Genomic DNA, 14,787 nt, shown 5'->3' with positions numbered 1-14,787 from the left:
GATCCTGAACACCGGATTTCTAAAGCGCAAAAATATTAACAAGCTGAGTGGACATTTTATCCACGTAGAGAAATTCTGGTTGTTTAGGATCAATACAGTTGCATTTCGTCTGTGCTAAGTTGTATTTGGGATCTGTGAACAAGTTAGGGGGGTTGTAGTAGTATTTCTTACGGTGGGACGGAAAGTCCTCGATTTTGAAAATTACTACGACATTGAACCATGCATGGGAGTTTTTTTCCGCGGTGGAATAGGCTGTGTTTTTTATTTTTTCGTATGAATAAGCCGTCAGTATATTTCTACTGGGCGTGCGGAGTGGATTAGCCGCCTGTGTGTGGTATCATTCACACAAGGTGTGTGCTGTGTGGGATTACTAAAAACCGAGGGACATAATTCCTCGGTGTGTGTGTGTTGTGTTTAAGTCGCGCATAAAAATGCCCCGTGTTTACGGAAGTGACGTCAAGTAGGAGCGCTCCGCCGTTTGAAACGGCATAAGAGATTGAGTACCACGGGGGATTGGCTGTTGTGTTGATTGTAGGTGTGTTATTAGCCGCTAAGTGTTGATCACACTTAAGTGAGTGCTGTTGTGTGTTGTGCTATAAGCGGCCTGTGTTGATCACACGAGGCGACTGCTGTGTTAAACGCCCGTATATTGACGGTGTGTGGTGTGATATTAGCCGTCCATGAATTTTTTTTACGTTCGAGAGCTGTGTGTGCGTGAAGATCCTGGATATATTTATTTAAGTCGCGCAAAAGGTATTTAATATCTGTTTTATTTTCGTCTTGTTTGTATTTGTCTGAAAAAATATATATAATATTAATAATTTTTTGGGGGGGATTAATGTGAATAGTTTTGATCTGTTATATCGTAGTATCATAAGTGAGACGTCACTGACTTTATAAATATTAAAAACGACTAATTACTACATATTATGGACGAAAAAATTCAACCGTAACTAAGGAGGTTCGATTTGCATATACTTCCGGTCGAGAGTCAGAATTGGTCGCTAAGCGAACAGTGAGTTCATGATGCTGGACGCATTTCCACCACGGCGTCAACGTAAGTATGAAACTCTTTTATATGAATGAATGCGCACTAATTGTGATAGTGGTTGGTTCTCACCGTTGTAAAATGTGGTGTGTTCGTGTAATTTGATTGTGTAAACAGCGCCAGACGCTGATTACCTCCGTGAAAAACACATCTATAGTTTCTTCGAATGGAAGAAAAGTTAGACGGTGTGGGGTCGTGGACCAAATGTTGGTTTGTGCTAGAATGTTAGCGTTGGATAGCTCTGTGAAAGTTGCGCGGATGACGGTGTTAAGTGATTTTGAGAATGAGGAGACTGATGCTCAGCTAGCGGCTCTGCCAGCGTACGAGTTTTGCGCAGGAGATGAGTTTTTGGTAAGATGCTACCGTGCGAATCTGTTTTTAAGGCTAAGGATGAGTTAGCTGCGGGCAGCCGCATCTGTTAAGAAATTGGAACATAAATTGGATGAAGTGTTGACTGTGAAAGATGACCCGCGGGGGAAATTTGAACCAAGCGAGAGCTCTTGGCTTAGAAATGAATTGTTGAGTGTACGCGTTTGTTTGTTTGTTAAGCTCCATGGTGTGTTGTGGCCACGCGGTTTTTCGTTGGTTGTCTTAGAATGTGCGCGACGTGTCTGTGTCGCAGCCGTAACGTTGCGATGGATTGTGCGCGAATAAGTCGACATTTGAGCTATAAGTACGTGGTGAAGTTATTATTAGACGAATAAACGGTGTATTTTACAAATGAGTGCGCACTTCGGAGAGGTTTGTGTTCGTCTGTGGTTCAACAACTGAGACGCCACTGAATTAAGTTGAGGAGTTTGTGTTGTGTGTGAGTGTGTTCTGGGTCTAGTTTGGTGAGTTGAAACTGTGAATATGTGAAGCATGTGTGAATTGTGAGTTTAAAGGGGGGATTTGATTTCTTCTTGGTTTTGTGTTTTTTCCTCCTCAATGCCTTTATGACAATGGAGAGGAACTGAAGTTAAGTGAAAGAAGGACTGAGTTTGTTGGAAGGCAGGTATTTTGTGTCTCCAAAAATGAGCGAGATAAGATAGGATGTATATGAATGGCGTTTCGTAGGAAGAGGAAAATAGTAGGTTTCAATGGAAAAGAGGTGGAAAAAATTTCCTCTCTCTCCAGTTTCTTTGTCCTCAAAAAAGGGTGAAAAAGAATGGTAAGCAGGAAATCTGCATATTTTGAAAGTAGGGGAGAATTCTGCCTTTGTCTGTGACAATTTTTAAAGCTCTTCCCCCACGCTTGATTAGGGACTAAAGGTTTGAAAGGATGGGGGCCGTGAGCTGCTGTTTTAAGAAGGTGGTGATTTGTACTGTTGTCTGTTAAAATTTAATTAAACTAAATAAAAAGGACAGGGGGTGTGATAAGTTTAGTCCTCTCTCCCATTGTCTCCATTTGGGAGACTTGTAGTCTGTTGTGTGTGAATAGCAGGGGTCTTCTAATGCTAATCTGTTAAAATCAAATTGTTCCTGTTATGCGGAAGGATATAGAGGTCTAGGTGTTAACTACAGGCCACTATCATATTATTTTTAAAATCAGATCTGTGTTTTTTTATAGTTGAATGAGTAATAAAACCAAATTTTAATATAGTTGAATAAGTAATAAAACCAAATTTTAATTGAAATAGACTTTTCATTTTGGATTTTTATATTTCCCCTGCATCTCTGATAACTTATTCGTAGGTGTGAAAATTATTTAACCTTTGTCCTTATCTGAGTCCCATTCTAGAAGTCTGAGGAGCCCTGAAATTCGAAAGGACTTTCCTCCAAGTGGCCAGGGTGACTGACAGCTGTCACATTTTCTTAAATTTGAGGTAACACGTAATGAAGATGTCTATGGTAGACATATGCATAAATATAGTACTACTACTTGCTATAGTGTAGTGATCAAATTCAAATAAAACCACAAAATAAATAAATGAATAAATTAGGGGTTTGAAAAACAAAATATTTTGGGGGAATTTTTTATTTTATTTTTTCTTGGAAATTGAATGACAACAAGCAGTGTTCTCTTGCTATGACAACAAGCAGTGTTCTCTTGCTATGATCTCATCTCCCTCTGTCTGTTCCGAGTGTATAAATGTTTCAGGCAGGTTCAATCTTTAACTGAAAGGTGTTTCACTTGGGTGACTCAACCAAAAAGTGCTGGAAATGGAATGGACAGCACTCTGCTTGATGTTCAGAGTGGTCGGCGAACTGAACAATGGTCACTTTCGGGGGGGAAGTGACCACACGGACTGCGAAAAGGATGGTACACTGTAAATCCGCTCGTCCTGTGACTGTTCAATGACTCTTATGCATTGTTTGAGCATAATGTCCAGCAACTTTTTGAGCAGACAGGATTATCATCGATTCTGCCATGATGAACTTTTCCTCCAAGAACTCCAGTGCACAAGGCCCAGTGCCCGCTTTGAACTTTGCCCTGCATAAACTGCTATCGACAAGGACAGGAAGGAATATGAACTCTAGTTGTGGACTCAAAGTTCTGGAATCATCTGAGTTTGGTGCCTGAGGTCGTATGTTGTATTCTGTTTGTAGACATTTGCACTCTGTACTATGTCAGAAAGGAGATGTGATCTATAGCAACGCAGTTTCGGAAATTGAGAACAGCTTATGTGAATTAGGGTAGTACAAAATTTATTTTAATCTTTAATACTATGTTTTCCGTTGTTTGATGCTTGTTGAATTTGGCCTTCTAATTTTTTTTCCCATTTCTCTTTTATAACTTTAGCTTCTGGATTGGACTCAGATGTGGAACACTTACGGCGAATTTGCTGGTTAAATTTTTAATTTTTGATTTAGGTCGCAGCACTGATTTTTAATTGGGTCATGATCTGCAAAGTTGCCTGCTGTGTTTTTACAAGCCCCCACTACTCTGTAGAAGAGGTGAGGTTAGTTAGCATTTTAAGAATACTTTTTGGTTGGTTTAAAGTAGGGATTTTGTTTTGTTTTTCTGATTATAACTCGTTCCTTTTACTAGTTGAGATGGCAGATATTTGGAAGATTTGTGACCTGCAATAGATTAATGGGGTTGTTTAAAAAAAAAAAAAGGATTTTCTTCTCCTCCTGACCCTAAAAGTCCTCCGCTGCAGTATCTTAATTTACATCTGCTTAAGTTGTTTGTTTTTCTCACTTTAACTTGCCTGAACAGGATTCAAATTTACATTACAAACTATTGCCTCAAAGGCTTTCGTTTTGATGGCTCATGGCTAGCTCAGCTGGAGATCTTTTTATAGTTCTGGTGTTGGCCAAATTGTCACAACTTGGTTGTTTTTCTAATCTACAGGACACAAGGTGTCTGTTTTTTCCTCTTTGAAGCAGCAATTTGGAAGCGGCTGCAGTTTTCACATTCAGGTCTGAAATGATCAAAATTGATCTTTATCAGATGGGGGAATGACTGGTCTGTCTGTGTATGGTTGAAAAGGAAGTCTGATGTGAGAATGACTGGTCTGTCTGTGTATCAAAAGGAAGTCTGATGTGAGAATGAAGTTTGGTGTGAGGAATTTACAGGCAGAGAATGGAGAGGATTTTGACCATGGAAGGAAAAGTAAGTTCTACAAAGATGACAAAAGACGACCCTTATAGCAGAAATACGGTAAGTATATTCAATTTCAGAAACAATTGAAAAGTATAATTTCTAGAGCCCAAAGAATTTGCCATTTAGGTGTGGAAGGAACATTGACACACATGGGTGACATTTTTTCATGAGACAAGTTGTAAAAATGAACTGCAGGACTGCAGTGTTTATTAAAAGTATAAGTATATATATAAATCTCTTCTCAGACTGTTCATGGCCCGGCCGGACATGAATAGTTCTGAGTTAAGATGATGTTGTTTTTAAATGATTTACACTGCTATAATAAGAAACCAGCGTTAAAAATACAGAAATTTGATGTACGACAAAGAGCACATTTATGCTAAAATCTACAACAGTAAATATCATGGTAAAATATTTGATTAATCATTATCTACCATCATAAGGGTTTCCTAGGAATACTTCATAAGATATAGAAACAATTAACATTTGCTAAAAATTACCAGGTGCTCTTTTCAAAGTAAAGAATGAAGACTATGTATGTTATGAGTGACTAAATGAAAATGATTTTGCACACAGATTGGTTTGCTGATCATAATGGTGGGGGCCACATCCACCACATGTGAGCCACGAGGTCCCAGGCTCATCAAATCACATCAATTGAAACCGACCGAGGGGGTTGACTAAGCTGCTGATCTGCGCCCACACCAATTGGAGCCATCTAACGGATCCCACCACACCCGGTTCCAGTGTCTACCTGACAAGCTGCCCAAGGACGCGGAGGAAAGAAGATTCATTGGAGTGCCTTTTCCCTGGGCACGGATTGAGTCACACTGGGAATGAAGTGCCATGACCTTTCCTGTGATCTCTGGCAGTGAGCCAGGGTTCGGAAAGAGGCTGACAAACGCCTCTTTTTAAAAAATTGACCAACTGTCGAACACACTTTTCATTCAACAAAGACCTTCATCACGAGATGGCTTCGAGGGACGGACACATCTGCTATTGCGTCGTGACACTTAACCACATCACATAGGGTTATGCCTCACATTTATTATGCCCCTTCCACCGAATTTTTTAATGAATCAAACTGAATTCTGACTGCTAAGCCCCTCTATCTATCTCTCTCTCTCTCTCACCTGCTATTCTTATTTCTAAACTCCACACACAAACATTGCTTCATTTTGCGACGATCAAGATCCGCGCTGGACTTTCTCTCTAGACTATTGTGGGATTAAATGTCCAGTTTTTGAACTTATAGAAGTTCAATGGTAGGACTGAAGACATTTAATATTTTCAATTTGTGGTTTTACTGTTTTTGAATTTACTTATAGACATATAGATGTGATATAATCATGAGTGTTTAATAGAATACAGTGGAATAATGATTTTGTGAACTTTATTTTATCCTCTCACCCTCAAAGCTATTGAAGATAGGAATGTGCATGATGTTATCAGAGACTTTTGTCATTGGAGTCTAAAAGTCTGGGGTTAGATCCTAATTGCATTTGTTCCCCCAGTCAAGAAGGGGAACTGTATGTAAATGCCTGTTTACTAATAAGATTACACCTTTGTCCAACCTGGAATCAACATGTCTGTATGTAAACGTCTGCTTGCTAATAACATCACACATTTGTTCAATCTAGGAGATGACATGTCTGCCCTTTGTTCAATCAAGAGCCGGGAGGAGGAACCTTTTATCTTTTGAGTATAAATGAGTCGATGTTCTGTAAATTGTCACACACTTGGGGTCATCACGTTGCATTCTGATGTGATGTCCTGACTGTGTCTTTAGAGGCCTCTAAATAAATTCTTGCAAGAAAACTTCTTCATCAGATCCTGAATACAATTATTTTGGACACGCAAAGATTACACTTAATATAGTAATCAAAAATATTCCTTCACAGCCCACAAAGTATTCGCGGATTTGTGATTTTTTGCGAGGTTAGTAGATAAATGTTCATACATTTTACCAGTAAACGTACACTCTAACAAAGATTGTAAAAGGTGTCGAATTGAGTGTTTCAAATCACATTAACGAGCCAGATAGTTAGTGTAACGATTATTTGGCTTATAATGGCTTATGAGAAATTTAGACGGTACTGAGGGGAGTTGTAATTTCCTCAGCAACCTCTGAGGCACCACGTTGACTTTGCTTGTTTGTAGGAGCAAAATAAACTATAAAAATCCTATTATCAAGTATTCATAATCTGAAGTTGCTACTTTAGTTACTTATGGAGTTCTTTGCTTTACTAAGAGAATTACTAATCCACTCAGAAAACACAAATGATTCGGCAGAAATGGAATTTCTAGACAACAAATTTATTTAGTAAACACACACATATATCAGTCACAGCCTAACCTATTTATGAAACGGAATACAAATGTGAATCAAAGATCAAAAGAAAACATGCAACCTAACTAACTAAAATTTAAAAAAAAAAAAAAGTAGATGAAAAAGGTAGATGGGGTTAAAGATGGAAGCGTTTTGACCTGTCAATCCTTTTATGTTTGAATAAAAGCGTTGCACCAATAGTATATGGTCAGATTGCAATGAAACTTACTTACGGAAATTTACGGACTGATTCAGTTGCACGGAAGAGAGAGACTCAACGAGTATCAATCCTCAGTTGAAGAAAACTCCGTTGGAGGTGAAGAGAATCTTCTGTTTCAATTTAATTATAACTGTTTTGATTTTAGTTATAATTGACTCAGCAAAGATTGATGAGTGTGATGAGTGACCAAACATTCTTTCTGCCTCTTATCTCACTAATCCACCAGCTGCAAGGGGGGGCTGGTGCCAGGGAGTCTGGCTCTGTTACATATCATGATTTTGGATTTTCCTACGGTATTTGAAGTATACACATATGTGGTGACGGAGCAATATTTACGAAAATGCTGTCACGTTGAATTGTACGCAATTGCTTTGCTTTGGAAGTCAGTTTGGGAAACATTTCTGTGTTTTTACAAGACGAGAGATACTTAGAGGATTGATTTAAATTCCTTGTATAAATAGAAGCTGAATAGTAAAACCGTTTTGTTCACGCGAACGAGGGTACATGGATAATTTGTTCTTAAAAATCCTTGTACGCAGCTGGCAATGTAAGTGCGCAGCTGCAAGAAAGTCAGTTTTTTTTTTAAAAAAAAACGAGAGGTTCTTGGATAAAATTTCGGAAATACTACGATTGACACAGGGATAGTACTGCCCTGTTGAGACATCGTAAAGATCCTTGTACATTTATTCAGCGTTGGTAGTCAGGTTGACAGGAGCGGATTTGATACGCCGCTTTGAGATCAATCGGGAGGTCTTTGAGTAATTGGTTATTAATATTCTTAGACAAGATTGTTCAGCTGAAAGAAAAACAAGCATCCGGATTTTTATATGTTTTTGTATGTCGTAAAAGCGACATTTCATGTTATGTATGTCTGTATGTCTGTGATACAAAAATCGGACGTCACTATTATTTTAAAGGGACCGCGATGAGATATTTTGTTAACTAATTCTGTTATAAGTGAGACGTCACTGCATTTATAAATATTAATACGACTTAACTACAATATAATATAATATAATATAATATAATATAATAAGTTATAAAATACGGGAGTCAATAATTAATAAAAATTATGGATGCTCTATTCGAGCGCGACAAAAAATGGTTTGAGCGGAATGCACCTCCACGTCATGAGGCGACATGGAGTTGCGAACGCATGCGCAGTTGCTATCGGATTTTTACCTACTAAACAGACCCGTGAATTGAAGGACTAAATAAAAAATGGGTGCACGATTGCTGTGGAAAAAGTCTTTTAGCGCCGTTATAATCTACGGTAATTTAATTTTATTGATGAAAAACGTTGAACTTGCACCGCCAGGCGTTCGACGGAAAATACAAGATATATCTGTAATTTCTTCGAGTGGAACAAAAGCGAGACATAATCGTGGATTCGTGGATGAAATGATGAATAATACTAGAATGCTAGCTTTGGGTATTTTTGTGAAGTTATAACCATTTATATAACTTTAATATAGTAATAATGTTTAATATAAATTACGGGTGCGCTTTTATTCTGAAGGACTGAATGGCTTGACCTGATAGTACTTCCGCTAGACGTAACTAAAGCTTCCAGGTTAAATAATCGGCGTTCAAAACATAGAGTAAAATATATTTAATATTGAACGATGGGACTTGAATTTATTGTGGAAAAGGTTAGTTTATTCCATTAACATATGGAATTTGTTTGATGGTTTTAAAGGCGGCAGTTTAACTGTGTATTTCCGTAAACGCCGACCGCTGATTAGAAAAAGTATTAGAGCTATATGTATTTTTATATAGTGGAAAATCCCGGACGTAACTTTAAGAAAAGTGTATTAAATAATGATTAAGGAAAAAGGAAAAAGTTCCCCACGGGGAAAATAAAAGTATATTGTATCGTATCGATTAATGCTGAAGTGTTGACTTTGGATGGTTTCGTAAGGACAACTCGTATGGTTTTGATGTGTCTAAGTAAATATCTTACGAATTACGTAATAAAATAAATGAAACCGTTTAGTAAACGCTGAACGGGATAAATTGATTGGGACGGTAATATTACTAATAAAATGTCTACGTTAAATAATTAAACGACATTACATAAATTGTTGCCGTAACTGATTTTTAAGCCCCTCATTTAAATCTCCTAACGACTAATGTTGAATACTTAATCTGGCCTCACAGCGCAAATACGTCATATTTAAAATTATGTTTAATACAAAACAAACTAATACATAACACGAACATAACATGGAGGTACAGTGTTAAAATATTGCAAAACTTCGATGCATATCTCACGTTTATTAAACATACATAACTGTAACTGAATGTATTGCTGTGATATTGGAATAGAAATTAATTAGGTGAATCATTTTAAGATTAAAGTTGTTATGACTCTAGCTGACCGCCAGATGTCACCCTTTTTCCAAAATAAAATTGGCAACAGCCTTAAAACCTTTACAAATAGGGAATACAATTTTTTTCTATAAAAGAGAAGGTGTTAAATGTGTCATTGTTGCGTTTGTATGTGCGTTAATTAAATCTGCTTTTAAAGTTTAATGAGAAAATATATATTTAATTTTTTTTTGGATTGTTTTTTACATGAAATATTTCAGTCTCTACTCTCCGCATTTTAATAATAATGATAATAATAATTAAAAAACGAATAATTTGAATGGCAACTAATGTGGAATATTTTGTTATAAGTTGATTGTTTTTCCCTTATGATTTTTCTCGTACGCGAGAACATTATTTAACTTTGAATATCTTTTCAGAATTTGGTGTCAGCCAAATGATATTTTACTTTATTTAGAAAAGCCTGCTATTTGGTTAGGGGAAGTATTTAACTTAATAACTAAATTCTCACAGTTATCACATTATTCTATTAACTGGACAAAATCAACACTTCTACCTATTACAGAAAATTCATGGAACCCTGCACGCCAGGACCCACACTACTCATTTCCTGTAGGTAATTTAAAATACTTAGGCATAAAAATCTCACCTAAATTAACTGATTTAATTCATTTAAACTTTTCTCCACTTCTGGATAACATTTATAGTGACTTGGAGCGCTGGAATAATCTTCGTATTTCTCTAATAGGACGAATAGCCACCATTAAAATGAAAGTTTTACCCAAAATAAACTATTTTTTCTCAATGATTTGTTGAAATTTAGATGTCTCTGGGGTTGGTGAAGGACTCTGGTTGGTGGCCTGGTCGGTGGTGTCTGGTCGGTGCTGGATTTCACTTTCCTTTCTTTTCTTTGGTCCTTTCTCGGGTTTCCTGACGGCCTCACGACTCTGGCTGGAAGTGTTCGGTTTAAGGAAACGGTATGGGATTTTTTTAAATAGGTTTTAGGTGAACTAATGAATACACACACACTCGCACGCACACGCGCACGCACATACACATAATCCCTCACATACAAAAAGAAAGAAAGTCTGTTCTCGGCAGGAACAGACACGTGCGCTTTGGGGATGCGCAGTGAGGATGCGCAGTGAGGTTGCGAGTCCTTGCGTGACGCGTGCTTTGGGGCGCGCGCTGTGGATCAAGTCCGGGACTCAAAGAAAGAAGCGCCGTGGTCGCTCTCAGCGTGTTCGGCGACCACGTTTCTAGTGATGGTCAGGGGAAGCCCATGGGCCAGAGGAGAGGTGAAGAGGAAGAGAGAGAAGTTTCTTCGAGCGCTGGCTTTTAAACTGTGTCTCAGGGGGCCGGGCAGTAGTCCCGCCCCTTCCGTGAGCATGAAGCAGACTTGGTCGACTGAGACCAAGCTTTTGGTTATAGTATTTGATAATTTTTTGATCAGAATTGACAAGCCAGATGCTTCGTATATCATTCTGACCACATTTCAAACCATACGGCGATCATAAAGTTATTGAATCCGCTAACCTTACTAATTAGCTAAACTTAGGTGGCTACAGAAGTTACACAAATCATTCATTTGAGATAGACATAGACAGATAAGTTGTGTACAAAGATAAACAACAGAAGTCACTTGATGTCAGTCAAGTACATAGAGTCCGTTTATGTCCCGAATTATGTAGACTTCAGGTTAATTAGGAGCGGCAGGATTCTTGAGGATAACACCGATAGTGACCGCTGGAGGGCACTGTTGTACCGTATAATTTCCCAGGGGCGTTGTTTCCAAAAACACATAGCTAATTCCTGTGGATAGACCAGACCATAAAAGATGGTCTGGGGACTGATAAGCAGTCTTATCGCTAGTTTGCTTGCTAAACCGGCTTCCAGGTCTGTAGGCTCTGAGTTATGTGTTTCCTGTGTGTTGTAAAAAAAAAAAAATAATGAAATCCAGTCCCTGCTGGAGGGAAATTCAAAGAGTTGTCTGCCGCTGGTTAGTTTGAGTAAACACAGGGTTGAGGACACACATTCCCCAGGGGGAAATGTTTAAAAAGGCAAATAAAAGGAAAAAATGTAGGGTGACGGGCAATATTCGTTACATTAGCGCCACTCCAACTACACGAACACACAGCTTTGTTTTAAAATGCACCTTCTTCAAAACTATTAAGTGGATTTAACTGTTTAATTATGGGGGATTTCGTCTTTGTGCTTGGAATTTTTCACTCTAGACCCAGAGTCATATTCATGAAATTACTGCATAGCTTGCTACTACGATAGTCATTTGTTCCATGCTAGTAAATATAGTAACATAACATCATCATAGCGTTTCAATATAGAACAGACTATTTAAAAATAAGTCAGTTAGCATGATAAACAAGTTTTACCTTTGCATTACGAGGTATATTGTCCCCCCGTGTGAATGCAGCATCACGTCCCAGAGACTCAGCCAGCGACAAGCTTTTGAATCAGCCCCGGTGTAAGGAGAAGAGACGGCATTGACTACATAATATAGGTCGCTGTGAATTCCGGCAAAGTCGGTGATTTGATTAACTTGGTAAAAACAGCATGCAACAGAAGGTAAGGGGCTGTTTTCAAACTAGCGATTCTCCAACTTGGGTAAATATCGCGCTCGATGAGTCCCGGCTAAATGTGCAACTTCGACTGACAGACGAACTTTGATTGAAGTAGTGGATTCCATGGCTCTATGAGCAATAATAACTTTTAATTTGTAAAATAACAGTCGCTAAGTCACTAAGTCGCTCCGGGTCACGTCCACTTCCATTCAACAATCATTTCCTTCCGCCGTCCGTCATAGGGCAGTCACGTGATCACGTGACGTCGGTGCAAATAGTCAATATTATTGTGCCACTTGTTCAACTTTCTGTCAGTCACTTCGCCGCTGTACCAATTTACTAACCACGCCCACTCCGCCAGGAGGGGATATCGATACAGTTAATGGCGAGCGAGAACAGACAGCCATGTCTGCTAAAAAGCGGCGGTAAAAAAAAATAGTTAAAAAGTAAAAAGAGCGCAGTGACAAAGAGTTAATGGGCCAAATTCCCAAGCTCACTGGGTTTTTAAGACGGGCTTTGGCGAAGAAGGAGCAGGGGAAGTGGGACGGCCCTAATCGGCAAACGGGCCGCCACGACTACACTTGAGGCCGTCGCCGCGGCCACCAACACCAACACCAACACCAGCTGCAGCGACGGGATGAGGGGAGGAGAGCCCGGGGCATTTGACGGAGGAAGAGGATGACAAAGATGGGGGCCCCTCCTTAAGAGGATCCGGTTTGTCCTGCTGCTGCTGCTGTAGGAGGGGACACGGACTCGGACGACCCCTATGACACACATCCTGCTCGATGGGGACACCCTTTAGTTGTCAATGACAAGGTGTGTGCATACTTGGCTAGAATTTTAAAAACCAGAGATGTTTTTTCTCCAGAACGCACTTCACATGAACACTAATGGAGAAAGTGTGCAAAGAGAATGTATGTGCAATTCCCCTCAAAGTGGCAACAAATGTTGCTTTGTTTTTGGGAGTAAAAATATAACTAAATCAGCATTTTCTGCATCAGGATTTTTCTGATTGGAAACCAGCAGATGAGCGATTACGTGAGCATGAATGGCCATGATAGCTTTTATTAACAAGTCAGCTGAACACGGTGTGGTGGATTCTGAACTATGAATGTCAGTACTGGTCTTAGGTGCTTTTTTTTTTTTTTGTCAGAGTGGAGACTGACTTTTAGAGGAAGCGTCCACCAATTTGGTGATGTCCACAATGGTAACTATTTGGGATGTATGAAACTGTTAAGCCAATTTGACCCTTTTTTGAAATCCCACATGGAAAAAGATGGAAATGCTGCAAGTGGAACACCCTCATATTTAACTTTAAATGTGTGTAAGGAATTTATCGATCTGATGGGTAAAAAAGTGCTATCTGAAATTGTTGGTAATGTGAAAATAGTGATATATTTATCCATTAGTGTTGACATTTCCAATGTTGATCAGACAACATTTATACTAAGATTTATGTCACCAGATGGTTGCATTGAAGAGCGCTTTGTAAAAATTTTGCCATGAGTAAGGCACACTGGTGAAAGCCTGTTCCAGTCACTAACAAGTGTTTTAAAGGAGAAGGGGGTTGATATATCAAATTGCAGGGGGCAGTGCTATGATAACGTCTGGAGCCTACAAAGGGATACAAGCACGCTTGAGGAAAATCAACCCCCAAGCTGAGTGGTTGCCATGTGCAGCCCACACACTTAATATGTGCCCTGATTTGTTTGTCAATAGTAAAAAAATAAGCAGCGCATCTCAGTTAGGGTTTGGGAGGGGGGCCTATATTTGATGGTTAGCCTATGGGGCCTATGAGTAGGTAAAGGCGGCCCTGACCATGATGTATAATAGCTAGCATTTTGTAGCAGCTAGCAAGGCTAACGCTGAGAAAGCAGACGATAATCATACCTGCAATCGATTGGTTCTGAATTTTCAGCTGCTGGCCCATTTCCACCGCCGAAATGTAGAGCGCACATATAGGTGTCTTCGGTGACATTTTTCACGTAAATCACTGCCGTTTAATTGTACATGCTTGAACCCAGCGGAGACGTTCCTCATTCGATCCCGGTTACAACATTGCCAGTCACATACAGTAGCAGACGCCAAAGCAGCAGAGGTTTGTTGTAACCATAGTACGTCTGTTAAGTATATTTATGGTGAAATAGCGAGTCAGTTTACAAGTTTTGCTTCGTACGAATGCACTCCCTCAGTCGCCTGCCTGTGTTCGTTCGTAAGCCCATGCGCTGTTCTAAAAATAGTAGTTTGTGCGTAATTGTAAACTGCCCAACACTAACGAATTGACTGTAGAATTTACAGGAAATAACTGGCAAAAAAGTTGCCAGATAATTCTTGTAAAATCTCAGTACATTACTGCATTTTTTGTACAAATATTTACTCTATACAAATTACAGTTACTATGTTTACTTTTACAGCAATTCACTGTAATCTAGTTTACAAGTGTTTCTTGTATTCTACGTAAATTCCACTTACAAAGTTTCAAAAATGTGTGTCCTTAGTTCCCAAATGTTTATCGAATGCTGTTAAAAGAAAAGGTGATGTAACAGTGCTAAACATTACCATGTAACGATTTTTATGGCATGTGTTGCAGCCATAAAATTCCAAGTTAATGACTATTTGCTAAAAACAATCAAGTTTATCAATGTGAACAATAAATATCTTATATTTTTGTTGTGTATTCAATTAATTACAGGTTGAACATGATTTGCAAATCATTGTATTCTGTTTTTATTTATGTTTAAGTTTAACACAA

Source organism: Vanacampus margaritifer, chromosome 13, assembly GCF_051991255.1.
Source record: "Vanacampus margaritifer isolate UIUO_Vmar chromosome 13, RoL_Vmar_1.0, whole genome shotgun sequence".
In the NCBI taxonomy this organism is placed as follows: Eukaryota; Metazoa; Chordata; class Actinopteri; order Syngnathiformes; family Syngnathidae; genus Vanacampus; species Vanacampus margaritifer.
The sequence above is the reverse complement of the archived record's forward strand: the minus strand, read 5'-3'. Positions refer to the sequence as shown.